This window comes from Poromitra crassiceps, assembly GCF_964638095.1.
Source record: "Poromitra crassiceps genome assembly, contig: HAP1_SCAFFOLD_1161, whole genome shotgun sequence".
NCBI lineage: Eukaryota > Metazoa > Chordata > Actinopteri > Beryciformes > Melamphaidae > Poromitra > Poromitra crassiceps.
Window position 1 is genome coordinate 1 of NW_028151249.1, and position 23,059 is coordinate 23,059.

At 43.3% G+C, this 23,059-nt stretch overlaps 1 pseudogene across 1 annotated transcript; it reads left to right on the top strand.

Annotated features, from left to right (window-relative positions):
• Positions 1–1,642: 1,642 nt before the first annotated feature.
• LOC310771748 (N-sulfoglucosamine sulfohydrolase-like) lies at positions 1,643–22,116 on the top strand (annotated as a pseudogene). Its single transcript, XR_014554074.1, has 7 exons — positions 1,643–1,738; positions 2,300–2,673; positions 17,937–18,018; positions 18,216–18,419; positions 19,409–19,575; positions 20,163–20,380; positions 21,586–22,116. The product of XR_014554074.1 is annotated as an N-sulfoglucosamine sulfohydrolase-like (transcript).
• Positions 22,117–23,059: the final 943 nt, after the last annotated feature.

Genomic DNA, 23,059 nt, shown 5'->3' on the forward strand with positions numbered 1-23,059 from the left:
AGGTTTTGGTGTCTTCCCATACTATCTCTAAAACTGAATAGTGAAATATTAGATTGACAAAGATATAAATAACATAATGTACATTAGTATGTAAAGATGTCAACACCCAGAACAGAATAGAAAACAATATAGAATCTTACCAGTACGAGCGCGTCTTCTGTTACATTATGCTTTAGTTTTGCAGCTGTGATTTTATTAAGTTATGCTTCATTTAAAAACAACTTCCTCAAAAAGACTCGCGCAAAGGGAGAGAGAGAGGAGAGAGAGAGAGAGAGAGAGAGAGAGAGAGAGAGAGAGAGAGAGAGAGAGCGACAGAGAGAGAGAGAGAGAGAGAGAGAGAGAGAGAGAGAGAGAGAGAGAGAGAGAGAGAGAGAGAGAGAGAGAGAGAGAGAGAGAGAGAGAGAGAGAGAGAGAGAGAGAGAGAGAGAGAGAGAGAGAGAGAGAGAGGTACTTCCTCATTTTTTGGACAGGCGCTTCTCATGTGACCGCTGTCATGTGACCAAAGTGGGCGGGGTTTAAGTTGTTTCAGGAAGGGGTGTGATTGTTGTTGTTCTTTTAATACAGCCGATGTAGCTTTATGAAATATGACGTTTCTGTATTAATTCATAATTTATTCGCTGAGATCAGTCGCTTTCAACGCGTGTTTCTAAGCAAAACAGCTGAGAGGGTTTGTCCTGGAACTGGAGGAAGTAGGGCCAAGTTTAGGCTTTAAGAGTGTGTTCATCATGCTGCTGCTGCTGCACACGCTGGTGTGTTGTCTCTTTTCATGTCATGTTGCATCGGGGAAGCCAAGAAAAGACACGTCCTTCTAATAATTGGTAAGTGATCGCCTGAATATGCCTTGCTGCATAGGATCTTTATTGATATGGCACGTTCTAAAAACGGTTTACAAAGTGATTCCCAGCCATGCAGACTATAGTCAGAAACAACATGGAGAAAGGAGAACAGTGGAAACAATATGAGAGCAGTTTACAGAAGTAGGAACAACAAACAGCCATGGTTTACAATAATGGGAAGATAAGTAGAAGCATGCAGAGGCAACAACAAAACAATATGCAGTATATTAAAGGTCAGAGAGGGCAAGTTAAAAAATATGATGCAGACTTGGCCAAACATCCAGTGGCAAGTTGTTCCAAAGTTTAGGGCCATTGCAGATGCCCCTTGACCTCAGTCAGGACTAAGGTGCTTCTAGACCTCACTCCCCCACCCTACACCCACCATGGCACCTCACTCCCCCACCCTACACCCACCATGGTGCCACCTCTTCGTAACCTGTAACTGGCCCATCTTCTGTCTTTGCCCCGTTTCCCAGCTGATGACGCAGGTTTTGAAACAGAAGTGTACAACAACTCTGTAGTCCGGACCCCCCACCTCCGCCTCGCTGGCCCGCCGCAGCCTAGTGTTCCGCAACGCTTTCACCTCCGTCAGCAGCTGCTCCCCCAGCCGCGGCCTCCATCCTCACTGGCCTGCCACAGGTAACACACACACACACACACACAGACAGACACACACACACACACACACGACACACACACACACACACACGCACACACTATCCCATCGAAAGTATGCTTCCTCATTTTGTTCACGAACGCAGAGCAGCCAAGTTGTGTTTGTCCTGCGTTCTCAGCACCAGAACGGCATGTATGGACTTCATCAGGGGAGTCCACCACTTCAACTCGTTTGACGCGAGTGCAAAGCCTGCCTCTGCTCCTGCATCAAGCCAACGTCCATACAGGTAAATAAAAAAAGTCTCCAGTTGATCAGAAAGGACAATGTGCCTTATTGTCAAGTCTGCACACACACCTACTTTGTTTTGATTTAAGACTAGACAATAACAGTTTGTCACTGTCGTGATATACTGATGAATTGCACTTTATAGTAATGGGTCATACTCCGCTCATGAGTACACATAGTAAACAAGCAAAGGGATATAAATGATTATTTCCCAATTTTTCTAGTTTACTAGCTGGAAAAAATATATAATAAGGTATTTGTCCTGCACCAGAAGGTCTGTGCACACACCTTCTTGCTGTTTGTGGCTTTCTTCGCCGATGGTTCTCAAAACCCTTTCATGTCAAGGACCCCTAAAACTGACACAAATTAGACCATGGACCCCCATTTGATAATATGTTTTGCTTTAGATAGATGTTTTATTATTATTATTTTATTATTTATCCATGCTAATTTCTCTCTCTCTCTCTCTCTCTCTCTCTCTCTCTCTCTCTCTCTCTCTCTCTCTCTCTCTCTCTCTCTCTCTCTCTCTCTCTGTCTCTCTCTCTCTCTCTCTCTCTCTCAGGTATAATAGGGAAGAAGCATGTTGGCCCTGGGTCTGTATACCCTTTTGATTTCGCCTACACAGAGGAGAACAACTCTGTGCTCCAGGTGGGCCGGAACATCACCCGGATCAAACTCCTGGTCCGGAAGTTTTTCCAGACGCACAAAGAGGAAGCCATCGAGCGGAGGGCAAAGCCAGCAAAGGGGAACAAAGGAGAAAGAGCGAATAGAGAAGAGAGACCATTCTTCCTCTACGTCGCGTTCCATGACACCCACCGCTGTGGACACTCCCAGCCGCAGTACGGAGCTTTCTGTGAGAAGTTTGGGAACGGTGAAATGGGAATGGGTAGAATTCCCGACTGGACACCGGAATATTACACACCGGAACAAGTTCAGGTCAGTGGCATATGTGGTAGTAAGAGAAATCATGATCATTTAATTCTCTTGGCTATTTTATCAATACTGTAAAAATCCTTAAACATTGTGATGTTAAGGAATTCCTTCAGGGAACTGTGACATGCACGTGACTTATCACTAATTAGGCTGATGCAGCAGCTCCACCCCACCCCCCCCCAAATAAATAAATACATAAATAAATAAAATCACATAACACCAACAACCAACACTCCCAACAATAAACATGTATTATATTTTTTTTAATTGCAAACTACCAGCATTATTATTTTTTCATTGCAAGCTAGCAACTTTATTATTTATTATTTATTTATTTATTTACTATCATATTACTTTGATTATGTTGATTATTACTTAGCTCCATGCTGGAAATGTTGATCATGTTGGACCTGTGCGGTTGCCCGGTTTGGGCCTCTTCTTTCCTCTCCTTGTCTTTCTTGTCCTCCTCTTGAAGGGGCTGGATGTTGTGAAGCGGGTTTTCTCTGGTAGAAGCCTCTGTGTCTGTGCTGCTCTGTGCTCAGGCTAGAAGCCTCCGTGTCTGTGCTGCTCTGTGCTCAGGGTAGAAGCCTCTCTGTGCTGCTCTGTGCTCAGGGTAGAAGCCTCTCTGTGCTGCTCTGTGCTCAGGGTAGAAGCCTCTGTGTCTGTGCTGCTCTGTGCTCAGGGTAGAAGCCTCTGTGTCTGTGCTGCTCTGTGCTCAGGGTAGAAGCCTCTGTGTCTGTGCTGCTCTGTGCTCAGGCTAGAAGCCTCTGTGTCTGTGCTGCTCTGTGCTCAGGCTAGAAGCCTCTGTGTCTGTGCTGCTCTGTGCTCAGGGTAGAAGCCTCTGTGTCTGTGCTGCTCTGTGCTCAGGGTAGAACCTCCGTGTCTGTGCTGCTCTGTGCTCAGGCTAGAAGCCTCTGTGTCTGTGCTGCTCTGTGCTCAGGGTAGAAGCCTCTCTGTGTCTGTGCTGCTCTGTGCTCAGGGTAGAAGCCTCCGTGTCTGTGCTGCTCTGTGCTCAGGGTAGAAGCCTCTCTGTGTCTGTGCTGCTCTGTGCTCAGGGTAGAACCTCTCTGTGTCTGTGCTGCTCTGTGCTCAGGGTAGAAGCCTCTCTGTGTCTGTGCTGCTCTGTGCTCAGGGTAGAAGCCTCTCTGTGTCTGTGCTGCTCTGCTCAGGACACACTCGTGGAGGATGCCCTTTGACGGGGACATCTCATGATGCATGGGCCTCTGAGCCAAGGGTATTCAGAGTATTCCCATGATGTCACATGCTGCACTTCCACTTGGCACGATGGACCATCGTCGATGGGCCGACCTCCATCGACCTCTGACCCCCATCGACCTCTGAGCCTTCTACATCGGGCCATTGTGATGTCCACTTCTGAAGAAGCCTCCGTGTCTGTGCTGCTCTGTGCTCAGGGTAGAAGCCTCTGTGTCTGTGCTGCTCTGTGCTCAGGGTAGAAGCCTCTGTGTCTGTGCTGCTCTGTGCTCAGGCTAGAAGCCTCTGTGTCTGTGCTGCTCTGTGCTCAGGCTAGAAGCCTCTGTGTCTGTGCTGCTCTGTGCTCAGGGTAGAAGCCTCTGTGTCTGTGCTGCTCTGTGCTCAGGGTAGAACCTCCGTGTCTGTGCTGCTCTGTGCTCAGGCTAGAACCTCTCTGTGTCTGTGCTGCTCTGTGCTCAGGGTAGAAGCCTCTCTGTGTCTGTGCTGCTCTGTGCTCAGGGTAGAAGCCTCTCTGTGTCTGTGCTGCTCTGCTCAGGACACACTCGTGGAGGATGCCCTTTGACGGGGACATCTCATGATGCATGGGCCTCTGAGCCAAGGGTATTCAGAGTATTCCCATGATGTCACATGCTGCACTTCCACTTGGCACGATGGACCATCGTCGATGGGCCGACCTCCATCGACCTCTGACCCCCATCGACCTCTGAGCCTTCTACATCGGGCCATTGTGATGTCCACTTATTCCCCCCCTCCCACCCCCCCCCCCCCACCCCCGGCCTGCCAAGCGTGAGCAAAATGCACGACATTTTCACAAGTAAAATCTCATCTCATTACTAATGATGAAAGCAGCTTCACGAGTACAAAGCCAATATCGGTAGGCTATACGTGAGTCTTTTTTTTTTTTTTTTTTTCTGATTGAACACTTTTATTGACAGATAAATGATAAGCGCAGCAACAAAACTGTTGCGACAGAAAACGAAACTTACAGAAATGAGAATAAATGTGATAAAACAGCGAAATGAGTCGATCCATGAGGCGCTTATTGTTTAGGGCAAAAATACGTTTCAGTAGGGATGTGACTGAAATAACAGGATTAGCAGCACAGCTATACAAGTAATTCAACAGAAACAACCGTGGTTACAAAAATATCAAAATACTTTGCATAAAAAGTGCTTTAGTGGTAAAATTACAAAACATCAATCAGCGATTAGGCTATACGCGAGTCTTGACTTGGGAGGAGGGCACTGCTAACGATTAAAGACTTACCTCCACACAGAGCCAACCTCTCACGTTCTCTCCTGGGACTGAGATTTCAAAAAGTCGGGCTATAACATACGTCTACTAAACATGAAGCAACATTTCGCCCTGCACATTTTTTTGTTCAAAGTTTTTTTATTCGTTTTCTGTATATCATACAAAATCCAGATTTAAATACACTTGACACTTTTAAACAAAAACCCATCCCACAAGGACTCCTAGCCTATTACACCACATACATCATGTCATACATCACAGTATATCAGTACACAAAGACACATAAAAGAAAAAGAAAAGAAAGAAAAACAAACAACAACAAACAACAACAACAAAAACAGATGAATGAAAATAAATATGAGAGGGGGGGGGGTAAATCTATACATTTGAAATGCTTGAAGCGTCCATTTTCTCTACCTGGTCCAGGACTGGCTGCCAGATGGTATAAAAGTCGAGAGCACAACCCCTTGTAGCGTATCAGATTTTTTCTAGGGTTAGATGATACATAAGATCTCTGACCTAGTGATTGAAAGTTGGAGGAAACTTGTCTTTCCATTTAAGGAGTACAAGTCTTCTAACCAGAAGTGTACCAAACGCTATCATCTTTTTACTGCATTGGTTGAGGGAGAGATCATGCGGGACCACACCAAAGATTGCAATTATGGCAAGAGGTTCAATGGATATTTCCAATATATCCAAAAAAAAATTAAATATGGAATGCCAAAAATCTACTAATTTTGGGCAAAGCCAAAACATATGTGATAAAGTGGCTGGGGTTGTTTGACAGCGATCACAATTAGGATCCATGTTTGGTGTAAATTTGGCCAATCTCGCCCTGGACCAATGCAGTCTATGTACAATCTTGAATTGTATGACTTTATGTTTTCGCCCTGCACATTTAACTGAAAGTATGAAATGTATTAGATAGTAATTACTAATGAATATATCCAACACAGGCTAAATAGCCTCGGCTCTGGTCAGAGTTTCAGTTTCAGCACCAGCCTCCCTCTCTCTGCTGAGTGCTACACGCTGTCTGTCCACCCAACTCCCCCACTCCCCCACCTCCCCACTCCCCCACCTCCCCACCTCCCCACCCCCCACCTCCCAACTCCCCCACTCCCCACCTCCCCACTCCCCCACCTCCCCACCCCCGTCAACGACGATGCCATCGTCCATCGTGATGTTTCACTGTAGAACCACATTGCAACCCTATTTCCTAATATGGCGCTTTACAATACACACAGCTCATTGGCTGTGTTTGTCACATGATTACAATCACCTGTTATTTTCCTACCAAGATGGCCGTGTGGTAACAGAATGCTATCAATCCCTTGTCATGCTGGTAGTGCTGGCTGTCCCGTCAGTGCTCTTATGACATCACTGATTAATGACATCACTGATGATGTCACAACTTTGCATGTTATGACATCACTGATGACATCATAAGTGATGTATGACATCACTGATGACATCATCAGTGATGTCATAATGCCTCCGTGTGTGTGTGTGTGTGTGTGTGTGTGTGTGTGTGTGTGTGTGTGTGTAGGTAGTCAGTGGGACAAAAATTTAAACAGACAAACAAACAGAAAAGTTGCCTGCATGCTCCCTTTTATATAGATAGATATAGATGTATTTTCTTGTTCTGTGTGGACCCCAGGAAGAGGAGCGATCACCTTGTGTGGCAGCTAATGGGGATCCAATTAAACAATAAACAACCAACATTATAATGTGCAAAGTAGCGGTCTGGAACAGAGGAAATAGGGGCATGTGTATATAATGCGTGTATGTATGTCCTGTAAATAGCTTATTTTCTGACAGGCAGCAGCTCATATCCTTATTTCATAGAGACAAAGAGAAAATGAACGCTGTATAGTTTACATTGCTGCAGCCAGCGTGTTCACCCTGTCTCTGTCTGCTGTCCGTCACATTGGAAGAGATAGAAGCTCCCATTCCCCCCGCTCTTCAGTTTGTAATCCTGATGACATCAGTCCGGACCGGCTCAAATAAATACGGGCGGCCATCGAATTCAAATGCATTGTCTATATGATCGTAATCAGATCCAGCAATCCTCATGATGACTTGATCGACTGCTCTGAGCTCTCAACTGAGTCTGAGTTCAGAGTAGGGATGTTCATTTTGAAAATTTTGCAAAATCGATAATTGGTGAGAATTAACGATCAATTATCGATTATCGATCATATTAATACTTAGAAAATTTTCAATTTTTTTTTTTTTTTTTTACAAAATGAATGTCTATGGCAGAAAATACGAAAGACAACGTGTTCTCCTCAATGAACTCTTTATTTCAATGTGTCTCCTCTACAACACTGCTGTCCCCGGCGCATGCCGGTGTGAATTTCCCATGTTTAAAACAGTTTTGTTGGCACAAAGGCCCGTGCCCAGCCAGAAAACTAGAGACTATATGAAGCTCCACCTCACGTTAGTCGGCTGTGCAATGGAGTGGGGCGAGGAGGAACGAATTCCACCCAAACCTAGTCCCAAAAAAAAAAAAAAAAAAAAAAAAAAAACATTTTTGTTTTTGTTTTGTTTTGTTTAAATAATTAAAAAATCGATCCAAATGCCACAGGATCGATTCCAATCCTTAACGATCAATTATCGATTTTCGATAATTGATGAACATCCCTAGTTCAGAGTCCCTGTATGTCAGTCCCTGGATGGAAAACTGAGCAATGAATGGCTGGCAGAGGTAAATATCGACACATTTTATTTTATTTCTTTTATAACCATATATTTATTGGTTTTGCATGTAATTACTGTACATGTATTCTCATCATACATCTAACATACATCATTTATAACCCCCCCCAACCCTGTGGCAGTATAAAAAGAAAAAGTAAAAAGGACAATGCAAGAATGAAATAAAAGTAACACAAATAAATAAGTTGAATCAACTGTAGGTACCATCACAATTATATATACATACCGCACATATCATTTACAATAGCCTATTTCACATTCAAGTCACCCTTCCAATGCCTCTTCAATGTCACCATTTTTAACAAATTCCAAAAACATTTCCCAAATGCCATAAAAGTCTGTCATTTTCTTCCTAATCATATAAGTAAGTTTCTCCAGAGCTAGACTAGATGTTAGATTTTTCAACCACTGACCTAGAGAGGGGCACCCAACATTCTTCCAACACAAAGCAATTGAACGTCTGGCCTGTAATAAGCACAAATCAACCATTTTCCTTTCTCTATTATTTAAAGAGCAATTGACAGGGTAGATGCCTAATATACACAATTTAGGACACAGTGGCATATCGACACATTTATGTCAGTATCATATAATAAGGTTTTGAGCCACACTGCATGTCAGAAAATGAGCTATTTACAGGACGTAATACATACATTACACATGCCTCTATTTCCTCTGTTCCAGGCCGCTGTTCAGTGCATTATAATGTTGTAGTGGATCAATAAAAAAAAAAAAATCATAATTAAAGCTAGAAATAAGGTCCAGGTTGTAAAAAACGAAATTCTCGGTAATCACAGTTCCTAAAAATGGCAGAGCCACAGTCCAGATAGATACTATAATAGATCAAATTGTCCAAGAAGGGGGGGTGCACTATTAAGCTAGCAGATCATGGGTGGGTGGCTAGCGGCCCATTGAAGACCAATCCTCGGTTCATATTTGCTTGGCTAAAAAATGAATTCAACCCTGGTAACAGTAATGACTAATTTTTCATTTTTTCCTTGAGTTCTGCCACAAGATCTTTCTCATGTTGCTGAAGGAGATGGTAGAAGGTATCTTTGCCTTTTCTGGTTTTCAGTGAGTTATGGAGCTCCCTCATTTTTTCCTGAGTGGTGGCTTTACCAAAGATCCTATCGTAGCATTCTTGCGCGATAACGTCCTCGTCGAGGAGCTCGTCCAGGATCCGTTCAACATTGGTCACTCCATAGATCAGCCCAGCCCGGTGTTTATCCACAAAGTGCTTCTCTGAGGAGAAACGAAGGGAAAAAGTAAAATTAACCAATTTAATTCTCAGATTTATTTATAACAGTCATAAATCATAACACGGTTGTTCCCAACCTTGAAGAGGATTCGGGCCACATGTGAAACATTTATTTGAGTTCTGAGTTTAAATCAGGATTCTAAGAATAAAGTCAGAATTCTGAAAATAATGTTAGAATTCTGAGCTTAATGTCAGAATTCTGAGTTTAATGTCAGAATTCTGAGTTTAATGTCAGAATTCTGAGCTTAAAGTGTAACTAACCCCCAAAACACTTTTTTTCAGCTTTTAACCAATATATATGACTTTGGGGGTGATGTGTGAAGAATTCTGGTCAGAATTTCCACATTTGACACCAAACTGTTGCCATTTTACCATTTGTATCATTTTTCAGCAGCATATCTGGCATAAGCGCCCTCTAAGGGTGGAACACTGCTTTTTTTTCCCCTCAAATGAATGGGAGATTTGGTACAAACTGACGTCACATTGTCCCCAAAGACTATGGGATTTCAAGATAATTACTCCCCTACCCCCCCTGTACCCTTTCGGCTCCTCAGAACTCCAAGCCTATTCCCATGATGTCACTTGACCTGTTAATTTATTACAATCGCCTGTTATTTTCCTACCAACTCCTATGTAACACAATACTATCAATAAACGCCACTATAATCATAAAAGGAAGGACATGACATTGTGTTGCTGTAAAATCATTCCCAACCTTTTATAAATCTCCAAAACAGCAACTTTTCAGGAAGTTTGCTCTTAAAATACTGAACCAAACGTCGTCGAAGTTGGCACATGTCTTAATTATAGTTCGTTTCCCGCTGAATGTGTCATTACTTTATTAATATCTTACCTGGATAAGCTCGAATGATGATGTTTATATTATCAGTCCGAGTTGGAAGCACTGTCTCCAGGCCAGTCAGGCGGGAGAGAGTCGTACTGTATGCTGCTGCGCGCGCCCCCGGAGCTTGGGGCTCGTGCATGAGGCTGTGCTCCCTCTGGCCGAGAGAGCACAGTCTGACATTTCTGACTGACTGAATTGGTGGAGGAGGAGGAGAGATCTGCAGCTGTGCCCTGAGAGACACTCACCTCGCTCCGACTATAGCAGGCTACTCAGCTACTGACGCTGTGCCCGTCTGTGAAAAGCGTCCTGTCCAGTCGCACCTTCGCAAACAGATGCAGGGTTCCCTCAATCCTGTACCCAATCTCAGACTGTATTGAGCAGAAAAATCGCACACCAGCTATTCTGTCTGTGTTTGTTTGTTGCTCCGTGAGGTTACAGAGCGCCCCATGCATGCAGCAGGCTGTTTCGCCAGCCGGGGTCTGGCAGGAGGGAGGAGGCGCAGCCTGCACTGCGCTGAGAGGAAAACTTTTGCACATCTTTTAACAAGAATCACGAAAAGCCCCCAAACTAAAATGAAAAGGGGACTTCATGGCAAGTTGGACGAGGGAATGACGTGGAGAAATCTCGCATTGTGTTACCCCAGAGCGGGGGGTTTGTCCTATTGTGCGGTGTGCTGCGGTAAACGAGCCTCGCCTCACTTTGCTCTTATCGATAGGCACAGACGCCCACACACACACACATGGACAAAAATAATTAAATTTCTAGTTCGCCACTGAATTACCAAATTTATATAACTTTCAACCATTTTAAGCAACGCTGTTTCCATACAGACCACCAGCGTTGGCTAGTTGTTGATATTTATAAAGATATTGCCCCTCTCAAATAAATTATTTTTGAGGCGGTAGGCAAACTGTAATGGCGTCGATTTCCGAAAAAAAATCCTGACTTCAACACAGCCAAAGAGTCTAGTATAGACAAGAGTATATGTCATTTCTTGGTTTTTTCCATAGGTATTTTCAAATCACTGTTCTGATACATATCTGGGGGGTTAGTCCCCCTTTAATGTCAGAATTCTGAGCTTAATGTCAGAATTCTGAGTTTAATGTTAGAATTCTGAGCTTAATGTCAGAATTGTGAGAAAAAGTCAGAATTGATTAAAGTCCAAATTCAGAGGGAAAAAAAGTCAAATTTCTGGCATTTTTATGTCCGAATTTAAGGAGGAAAAAGTCATAATTCTGAGCTTAATATCAGAATTTTGAGGGAAAAAGTCAGAATTCTGAGAAGAAAAGCCAGAACGTTTTTTTTTTTGAATATTAAACCTTAAACAATAGGGCACACACATAGTCGATGTCCACTATATTACATGCACAGTGTGCAGAAAAACACAAGACAAAAGATGCAAAGCCTAAATGAGGAAAATCAGTGAAACAGTACAATACCTTTGTCTTTAGGAGGAACAGTCTCCTCTGGCCCGAAGTTCCCGAGGCTGCTGATGAGGGGCAGGGTCATGGGCGTGGCCAGCAGCGGCTGCACGGAGGGCACGGGGGCGTTCAGCGGGACGGGTGTCAGGAGGGGCATGGCTGACATCGCCGACATGGACGCCATGCCGACGGACAGGTTTGGCATCGAACCCATTCCTACGAGGAGGGGGAAATCAAAAGCGCACGCTTCAAAAGACTGAAATAGTTAAATTTCCCATTATTCTTTGAAAGCTACCATTATTTTTTGCCATTTCCATTTTCTTGACATTTGAAGGAAAAACGCTCGGGTTGTGCCCCCAGACCCAGGATATCCGGGACAGTTTTGATTGTCAGTCTACTGACCTACGGGTATTATTTCAAAATATGGACAAGAAAATGCTATCTATGTTGAGTAAATGCTTAGCTATCTTGGAACGTGAACAAACATCTTAGTTTTATGTATCTGTTATGTGATTGGACCCATTGTTTTTATTTTTCGTATTTTATATGATTATTTTAATAGTTGTATATATTGTGAATATTTCTATGGTTGTCAATAAACTAACTAACTAACTAGAGTGAGCAATTCAAATGAGACGGTTTTGCAAGCGGAATGCGGCTGTGATCTCTTAGTAGAGGACGTCCTACCGAAACGTGTCGATGATGCCATGTTTGAGGCAGGATTGCAGATGGGAGGCTGCTTCATTATGCCTGGTAGAGAGGGGGGTAAGCTCCGCCCCTGCAGCTTGAGTTTAATGAGCTTCAGGGCGATGGAGAACTCCAGTCTGTCCATCTTCCCGTCGCTGCCCATGTCGGCCAGGTGCCTGGAGGAGAGAGGGAGAACTGCAGGTGTAACAGCGTGATCCGTGAGCTGACAAAGCTGCAGGAGAGATCACTCAAAGTCCACTCGCATTGCTCCTTTACGGAGGTGATATAAAAGCTGAACATGGCACAGGGGAAAAGGCTGTGGGATTGGATCCTAGGCAACACAGAGAGTTCAGTTATACACACGCACGCACGCACACACACACACACACACACACACACACACACACGCACACACACACACACACACAAACACAAACACAAACACAAACACACACACACACACACACACACACACACACATTCGGGAGCCCAGATTTTACATCCTGCCTTCAGATGACTGGGAATTACAGTGGCCCAGGGTGGGGCAGACTGTTCAGGAAGTCAGCTCTCAACAGGAAGTTTCAAAGGGGGACTTAATGGTCCTGTATGGACAAACCCTCTCCTGACTAAAAGCACTTGGGCGCTGGACCTACTGACCCACTTGCTTTGGCTCAACAACACACACATTATGATGCAGTCTCATCGGTTCCTTACCAGATCTCAGCCAGGACCCGAGCAGGTAGGCCAGACTGCAGGAAGAACTTCCTTGCCTGCTCTCCTGCAGACACACAAAACACTGGGTTTAAAGGTAGAAGCGCATTCAGACCATCCAGATACTGGCAGGATGCAGCTAGCTCACCGGAGACGCTAGCAGTCGTTCTTTAGACAGTACCCTTATTATTAATATCAGTCTGTTTGTTGTGATTTTGCAGCCTACCCGAGACATAGCCGAGGATGGGAGTGAGGGAGTCAAACTTCTTCTCATGTTTCGCCCTCTCCTCTGGAGTGATGGCCCACACGCTGGCTCCACCTGGACATGCAGGAGGAGAGGAAGAGAGAAACCTGACTTTAGTGGAGCAGATAACTGTAACAATCGTTCATTTCCGGAAAGAAACACGAAAATTGGCACACATACTCCTTGGGGATTGCTCTTTTGATAAAACCCGTTAGCCACCTAAAAATTCAAGATGGCGGCCATTTTTCAAGATGGCCGACATTAAATATACAGTAATCGCAAAGACTTGTCCTATTTGAATGATATTGGTGTCAAATCATACATTTTTGACTATGTAGAATCCGAATTTGGAACTATGTACCTACTCACTAGCTTCCTTGTACCATAATATCAGTCCCGGAATCATAATTAGGGTAAAAAGTGCCCATATCATAGGCACCATCAGTCCGATATATTATTGGATGTACATGTAGGCAGTAGGCCTATACTTGTTTGTCACTTATTGTCTGTGACAAATCGTGGTAATCAGAGCCAGCCTTCTTTGTGATAAGATTGTCTGGTTCAATCAGACAATCAGACTGATTGCATGTCTTCCTCGAAATGTCCGTTATTATTAAATTATTTATTAATATTTTATTCCTGACAGGACAGGTGTTCATATAGCCTATGTCTCGGCTAATCCTCATCTCCGTGATAGTAGCCTAATAGCAGAATTTGCGAGGGTCTTTGATCTTCTATCTCCAAATTCCCAATAGCCTAAATAGGCTAAATAAATACATAGGCTTACATAGCCTACATAGCATACATTAATAAATAAATAAAGAACTTTCTCCCTCTCTCTCTCTCCCGATCCCTCCCTCTTTCTTTCTTTCTTTCTTTCTCTCTCTCTCTCTCTCTCTCTCTCTCCTCGCACGGCAGACGCCCGACATAGCCTAAAATGTAGGTCTAACAAAACGCATTTTTATAATCATATAGGAAAATCTCTGGGAATTATTTTGTCCATCCCGAGAGGCTATTAGCCTATCAGCGTGTCTGCTGGCCAATCCAGGAAGTTTGACAATACTATTTGGACCGTTTCATTTGTGGCTGTGTAAACACAAACGAACCAAGGCACAAATGCAACAATTGTATCAATTAAGTACCTGAATCGGAACAAAGCAAACGACCTACAGGTGTGAATACACCCCCAAATGTGCTGCATGAAACAGAAACATGTGTCTGCTGTGAACTGCACAATAATCAGAAAGATTTTCATTCGTAAAATCCAGCAAACTATTTACCATTTGGACTTGGACCAGTGTTGCTATTGAAGTTTATATTCGCCCCTTTAAGGTGAGCTCCAGTAAAATCAGGCGTGTTGACGACACCTCCAGTCTGTGTGGTGGTAGTGCTGCTTCTTGCTTCCCTCAGGTTTTTACCAGCACCGCCCACCGTTTGCTCTGCATGGAACAGACAAACAGGTGATCATTAGCTGGAGACTGGTTAGTTAGACTGGTTAGCTACACTGGTTAGTTAGATTGGCTAGTTACACTCGTTAGTTAGACTTGTTAGACTGGTTAGCTACACTGGTTAGTTAGACTGGTTAGCTACACTGGTTAGTTAGACTGGCTAGTTACACTCGTTAGTTAGATTGGCTAGTTACACTCGTTAGTTAGACTTGTTAGACTGGCTAGTTACACTGGTTAGACTGGCTAGTTACACTGATCAGTTAGACTGGTTAGACTGGCTAGTTACACTGGTTAGTTAGACTGGCTAGTTAGACTGGTTAGACTGGCTAGTTACACTGATTAGTTAGACTGGTTAGTTAGACTGGCTAGTTACACAGGTTAGTTAGACTGGCTAGTTACACTGGTTATTTATACTGGCTACTTAGACTGGTTAGTTACACCGATTAGTTTGACTGGTTAGTTAGACTGGTTACCGCTAGTTAGGCTGGCTAGTTAGATTGTCTAGTTAGACTGTCTAGTTAGACTGGTTACCGGTAGTTACACTGGTTAGTTATACTAGTTAGTTACACTGGTTAGTTAGACTGGTTACTGGTAGTTAGACTGGTTAGTTGGTAGTTTAGAACTGACAGACATCAGTAACAACAGATCAGGAAAATGTCTTTCACTTCCCAGAACCAAATGGACGACTTACGCTCACAGACCTGCTGCTCTACAGTCAAATCACAAATACAATACAATACAATAAATACAAATCAGGACTTTGTCACCCCCCCCGCATCGCTGCATACTTGCACTAAGTCAAATTCCTCTTTTGTAATCTGATTACTCACTATGGCTATTCAAATTCATCTTGAATCTTGAATCTTGAACATACACGCACAAGCTGTCACACATCTTTTTGTCTGGATGTCGGCCAACACAAGTAGATGATGCATAATGATGAATGAATGATTGCATAAGGTGTATCCTTTTTTTCCAAATGTATTTTTTTAAATCTTTCCATGACTTACCTGAGCAGTTTGACAACCACATCACTAGATCGTTCCTCTTCATCTTCATCAGAACCTTCTTGGCCATCTCCAGAAGGTCTCCAGGGTATTGCTGGACCATCATATCCACTGTCTCATGCCTGTTTGTCTCATGGCCTTTTTTGATGAACATGGACGGTACAAATTCCATGTTGCCAAGCTGCTGCAGGAACCACTGGAACTTAGTGAAATCTGTTTCTCCCAAATCTTCCAGCACTTCCAAGAGCTTCTCTTTATCTGTCGCCATCGTTACTCCTGGTAAAATCACAGGAAATAGTCAACTCCAACAACTAGAAAAGTGCATGCACTCAGTAGAATGCAGATCTCCGCCAGGCACCGCTACACCTAAAGCCCAATATACGGTTTGTCGCTGTCTCCAATTGCACTTATATGTCATCATTGGTGATGTTGCACCTGACATATGATGTCACTATTGAAGGTGGGCGATTTCACTTATGATGTCATCACAATAGGCATCCTCACTAGTAAATGCAGGAGCTACACCAGAACAGACACACACGACCGATCACATAATCTCCCCCCGGCTTCGCCTCCGACAGAGATAATTATGTAATTTTCCATGGGAATGACTAAGATTAATCTCTTCACACAATCACTTCATCAGACAGGTCAGAGGTTACACAAGTAATCGGTTCTATTGTCTGAGCTGATCTGCCCCTTCATTACAACTCCCTGATACATACTGTCTGCATTTCTTCACATCGCTCAGATACGGACTTGTTGTTATTGTATGATGACGTGGTTATTGAGCGTTTTGCCGGGATGAAAGACAGGAGAATGACCTTCGTCTTCAAATATAGAGTGAGTCAATCTCTCTCTCCCCCCTCCCTTTCTCTCCACCTCTCTTTCTCTCCCACCTCTCTGTCTCTCTCCCTCCCTTTCTTTCTCTCACTCTCTCCCCCGTCTCTCTCCCTCTCTATAGACTGGAAACTGACTAATAAGTAGAAACTGAGGGTATAATACCTTAGGTGGAGGAAGTAATCTGTGAGATGAGAAGTTAATAACGACACAGAGAGAAGTGAAAGTGAAACTAAATCCGCTTCAACAAGGAAATAAAGCTGGGGGGGGGGGAGTATCCAACATACTTCCCCTTTCAACAGCTGGTTTATGATGTTGATGTTGTATGAAGTGGCTCAAAAGTTTCCTGTAGAGTGGGATGTGACGTAGTTGCAGTGTCAGTGAAGATCCAGCAGAGGGGGTCATAGCACTGCAGTATGGCTCATAGACACCAAGTTGCTGTATATATATATATATATATATATATATATATATATATATATATATATATATATATATATATATATATATATAGGGTTCCCACACCTTCTTGTTGTCATCCTGTTGGAGGTGACAGAGGAGGCCAGTGGTTCAAGAGAAGGCCAACCAGCATCCAGCTCTTCTGACTTTCTTTCCTTGTTTGCTGTGGTTCTCCCCGCCCACTTTTGGATGAACCCTCCTCACGCTGTAGGAAATAGAATAGAACACTGTGTCCTTTTCCCTGAATATCATCATAGAGTATTCTGTGAAGGATCTTCATCATGTCCTGATCACATGAAGAAGTCATAAGTGCATTTATGACTTCCACTGATGTAGAAGTTCAGCCCTCTAGAGGAGGAGCAGGCACCTATATTGGAGAGCTGCTGACTATGGTGGGAAGACAAGTGTCACACTCATAGCCACTAGCCAAGATGCAAAAGTAGTACGTAATGTAGAATTAGTTTTGGCTAGTTTGAAGTGTGCATATAACATTGGCCATAATGATTTCTTAGAAAAGGATGAACAAAGCAACTACACTGATCTGTATAGACTATAGAGAAACTGACATTTCTACCCTTTGTCAGAGAGTATCCTGCAGTTCACTTGAACTCTCTCCAGACACGTCTGACTGAGTAAAGAAGCCACAGAAGACTCTTGTCATTCATTTTGGCCCACAGGTGTGAGACTCATTTTTCCTCTACAGCGTTTCATCCCACTCCAACATCTTGTTTCAACCAGAAGAGCGTCACATTACAGAAGCAGAAGTTTCATGTTGTCTTTAAGGGGACTATTAATCCCATCAGAGTGGTTCTTACCTCATTTGGATTTTCTTTTCACTTCATGCACCTCCACCGCTGTTGTTAGAGTTGAATATTCACACACGTTGTGAAGTTCTGGACATTGTTGTCACCTACAGAGCAATTTATTAATGATACGATGATTATTTATTTATTTCACCTTTATTTTACCAGGGAAAATTACTTGAGATCCAAGATCTCTTTTTCGAGTAAGACCTGGCCACATCACAGGAATATATAATAGATATCCAAAATCTTAAGATCATGTCTGTCTGATGGTTACTGTAATGAAATCACTCTTCGACACACACAGACTTGAGTTTGATAGATGACACAATAATGAGTTTCTCATCTTGTGCTCTCCAGGTCCCCCCTTTTGTACCAGATACACCTGCAGCACGAGCCGACCTGGCTGCCCAGTACACCACTGTTAGCAGGCTGGACCAGGGTATGTAACACTATGGTCAGGTGTGAACTAGACCTATGTGACCTATGTGAAGTAGACCTGTGTGTGTGTGTGTGTGTGTGTGTGTGTGTGTGTGTGTGTGTGTGTGTGTGTGTGTGTGTGTGTGTGTGTGTGTGTGTGTGTGTGTGTGTGTGTGTGTGTGTGTGTGTGTGTGTGTGTGTGTGTGTGTGTGTGTGTAGGTATTGGTTTGGTCCTCCAGGAGCTGAGGGCGGCCGGCTATGAGAACGACACACTGGTCATCTACAGCTCAGATAACGGGATCCCCTTCCCCAACGGCAGAACCAACCTGTACCGCTCCGGCACGGCAGAGCCCATGCTGCTGTCCTCTCCAGACCACAGGGGGCGCTGGGGAGACACCAGCCAGGCCTACGTCAGCCTGCTGGGTAAGAGGGGGATATGGGGGGGTCACAAGTGGAGGAACATTTTTCCGAGAAGTATGGTGAAATTAAATGCACGATTTCCTGGCAATTGTCTAGTAGTCTTTGGTGCGTTTGCTGTCTCATTTCAAAAATGAACTGCTCCACGAAGGAGGCAGCTGTGAAAATAGCCGTAGACTAATTGGCAAAGGGGAATATTTCAGCTCTGATGTGTTGAATTGCTGAAGGGGCCACAAGAGGGAGACTTGAGGATGCTGCATCAGGAGTATGTTAACATCTGAGAGGAAATCAGGTGAAACTTAGATAATAATAAAAAATAATACAAGTAAATAGTAGGGGGCAAATATAATGTAAGAAGAGAAAAATATCGATTTCTCACTTAAATATGATCACTAAATGATATATGTGAGATTATAAATATAGCAAATATAATATCTGTAGTATACACAGTATGAAATAGTGGGACCATTATATCAATTATCAGTACATACGGTATGCAGTATGTAATGATTCTAGTAATAACAATGATATATATACTAATAACATAACATTATACGGCAATGTCACACTGATGACCTCAGGATGGAGGATGCAGCTTTATCTTCAGGACTGTATTTTTAATTAGGTAGTTTAATTAGGTAGTAGTATGTTTAATTAGGTATACGCTATTTGCACCTAACAGAATTTTATTATGTTTAATTATGTTTAAAGTATGTTCATGCCATTTGCACTATGGGCAGTGAATACGCCACTGTCTGTGGCGTGTCTTACTGCTTATTGCTTGTTGCCTCTTGTTTTTTTATTTATATATCTTTCATTTTTTGCACTATGTTGTAACGGAGCCTACAGCACAAGAATGTCACACGTGATACCTATACTACGGAGTGACAATAAAAATCTTGAATCTTGAATCTGTGATCACAGTCCATCTCGCTGTCTCATTCTGTCACTCTGTCTTTCTCCTTCCTCTCTTTCTCCTGTCTCTCCTCTGCCAGACGTCACTCCCACCATTCTGGACTGGTTCTCTGTCCCCTACCCGTCCTACAGCCTCCCCGGCAGCCCCTCGAGCCCGGTCCATCTGACCGGTCGCTCCTTGCTGCCCGCTCTGGTCACTGAGCCCAGCAGCTGGCTCACCGTCTACGCAAGTCAGTCCCTCCATGAGGTCAGTGCGCCTCGCTGCAGGCCTGGATATGATCTTTCATCGCTACTGTCGGAGATGTCCAACCATGAAGGAATCACATGTAACATACTGTATTACAAGCAGGGCCGTTCATGAACTGAACTGAGAATGCATGATGGTACATTCCAAGTCAGTTCTTGGGAGTTGGAATTGGAATTAGAATGTCACCGAGCTCCACTTCTGTTATAAATCAAACATTATGACGAATCAAATAAAAGACTGAATACGTTCAATCATAATTTATGCATTACGCTGACACGTTCTGCATTAAATACCACCTGAAAGGTCCCTTGAACATTTTATGATATTCACTATTAATAATAAAAAACCATATGTAATCTCAGATATGTGCTAAGCTAAAACCAAAAACCATGGACTTTCACAGAATTTCATATTTTGAATTAAATTGAACTTTTCCCTGAAATTCCTATTCCAATTCTGTCTTCTGCCCCCCAGCCACCCCCCCACCCCCTCTCAATGCCATTGATGAGTTATTTCATGAATCAACCCAAACCCTGACTACAAGGCTTTCACCTGGCATTTGACATTTCTTTTCACGACAATTTCAGGTGACCATGTACTACCCAATCCGCTCAGTCCACCAGGGGGCGTACCGCCTTCTCCACAACCTGCACTACCGCATGCCGTTCCCCATCGACCAGGACTTTTACGTTTCGCCCACCTTTCAGGACCTGCTGAACCGCACCCGGCTGCAGCAGCCCACTCACTGGTTCAAAACCCTGCAGCAGTACTACTACAGGGAGCGCTGGGAACTGTTTGACACCAGGTCTGTTAAAGGGCCCATACTCTGCCTTTCTTCATGAGTTTGTTTGTATGATGGCTCCTCAAGATGAGGAAAATGTTCCCCGTGATGTTTCAGACAGAAATGTAGTCGAGTTAAAAGTGTATTTTATAAAGTCCTCAGCAGAACAGCCACAATACTGGGCCATGATTGGCCAACAACATCAGAGGACCTCTCTGATTTAAATGAGGTAAACCTGCTGAGTGTTGATACAAAAGGAGGGATTTTTAACTATTTTTTTTTAAACTACTATTTAACTATTTTAAATTAAACCACTAAAACAAAATCTGATTTCAACAATGTCTACTTTAAACATCTTTAATCTTATTTGTATATAAGTCGAGGATAAATTGATTTCCCACAATAAGGCAACTTTAAAGCCTCAAACCAGAGGTGGAAGTAAAAAAATGTTTGAGGATTTGTACTTTTAACATGTTTTTTTAAATAATGCTATAGAGGGTATGCACACCCACTGAAACACGCCCCCTCAATCAGGAATGAGTGTCAAAATTAGCGTCAAGTTCCTCCCTGAGCAGCAGGTGTCAGTTATCTAGGCTGATTACTGCATTCAAGCTCAGTCTTGCTGTGACTCAGTGGGCGTGACCCCACAGTGACTTCTGCCTCTGTGACATCACATGCATACCCTCTATTCTTTTACTCAAGTAATTTAAATTATAGATATTCTACTTGGCTACTTTTAAATGTACACTGAGTAAATGAGTAAATTCAGATTTTTGTTTTGCACACCACACTATGAAAACAGCATGGTAGCATTGGAACTGATCACTAAAACAGGTCCAGAATCACTTCTGCATTTAGGGTGGCTCATTAGTGCAGTGGCCAATTAAATTAAACCGTGCTCGAGACTGACCAATTGAATTAGACAGATGTAGACAATTCACAAAATTGCAGTGATCCCCATTGTCACATTAGTTCAGAAATCACTGTTTCATTTAACAGACACTGCTGACACTGTTTTTTCTACTGAAATGCTCGTAAAGTATGTAGAATACTCAATACTGTGTGCACAGTGCACACATTACTTAAAAGCCCTTTATGTCTTTTATAATTCAACCTGACTTTCAGATATAGTGACATTTAGAAGTAGAATTCTAAATGATATGTTCATGGTTTCCGTTGGGTTTTTCCTCTGGTTTGTTTAAATGTTCACAAATAATGCTCCAACACAGGGCAGACCCAGGCGAAACGAGGAACCTGGCGTCGGACCCGTCCTACAGCTCCGTCCTGGAGAGCCTGAGGCAGGGTCTGCAGAAGTGGCAGTGGGAGACGGGGGACCCCTGGGTGTGTGGACCAGACTACGTCCTGGAGGACAAGCTGGAGCCGCACTGCAGACCGCTTTACAACGGACTCTGATGGAGTCTCTGTGTTGCGGTCTGTCTGCGATGGCCTGGTGGAGTCTCTGTGTTGCGGTCTGTCTGCGATGGCCTGGTGGAGTCTCTATGTTGCGGTCTGTCTGCGATGGCCTGGTGTGGTGACACACTGGCTGCAGCGAGAGAGGCTCAACCCTCTGGACCATCAAGGTCAGTGAACGGTCGACCTGCAGGACTCCGGACTCCATGGACTGTGTGTGCCACAGATTCGCACATTTGGACACTACTTTGATAGTACTTTTAAGCAGCTGTTGATCTTAATTGTGATGGTGTTTATAAGTACACACTCGCTACTTGTAAAATAAATTACATAATTTTTTGTATTTTATACATTTTTGTATGTATTTTTTTGTTGCTCAAGAAGGAATGCTGTCTTTTCCCAACAATGCTTTTATGTCTGGTGCTAATCTTTATGTTAGTAGATCATTTGATCATTCAAGGCAGCGACCTTCCTAATCCGTTTCCATACATTTAGGGATACGTTCCCCATAGTCCAGACCACAACATAACTGTGTTTCACAGAAAGGCAATACGATTACGCACAGTTCAACTCCTTATGTTTCGTTTATTCATGTACTGTACCAATGTAGATGTTTCTATTGCACATGTTTCCAACATGTGCTTAGAAGACTAGGCTAATACACCTCAATCTATACTGTATGTATTAGTACTAGTGATTACACAGACTATGGTTGACTTGACTTACTGATAAGGTTGGTAAATCAATTTGTATGTTTTGATAAAGGCCCGGGGTTTACCAAGAGCTCCACTTTGAGGGAAGACTGAACGGCCATGTTGTTACATGGCTGTCTTACATGGACCGTGTTGAAAACCGATGAAGCTCGCGCAATTTGGATCAGTGGATTATACAGTGTTTGTCATTGTGTTCATTTCTTTGTCGGTAGACAGAATCATTCCATTTCCCCTCGTTTATGAAGTCTGTCAGCACCGCGTCCAAAATGATGCTTTGTTGTTCACCTTTTGTTGCGTATTGTGGGTGAGAAATGCCTACTGTATGTTGTTAGTCTTTGCTACAGCAGCTCAGTCCTGTTTCATGCACATTTCCAGACCCATGATCATGACATCAGCCATTATGTGTCCCCAAGTCAGCTTTGGAAATGCTTAGACTCACCGGCCTATCTTTGCTTTTGAACTATTTATGAGATGGTTTTGGACCTTCAAGCAATGCTGATACATAATCTACCAATTAGTAGCCTATATCAAATTAGTGGCAGATAAAACGTCTTTCTTCATCAGTCTGCCTTAAAGGAAC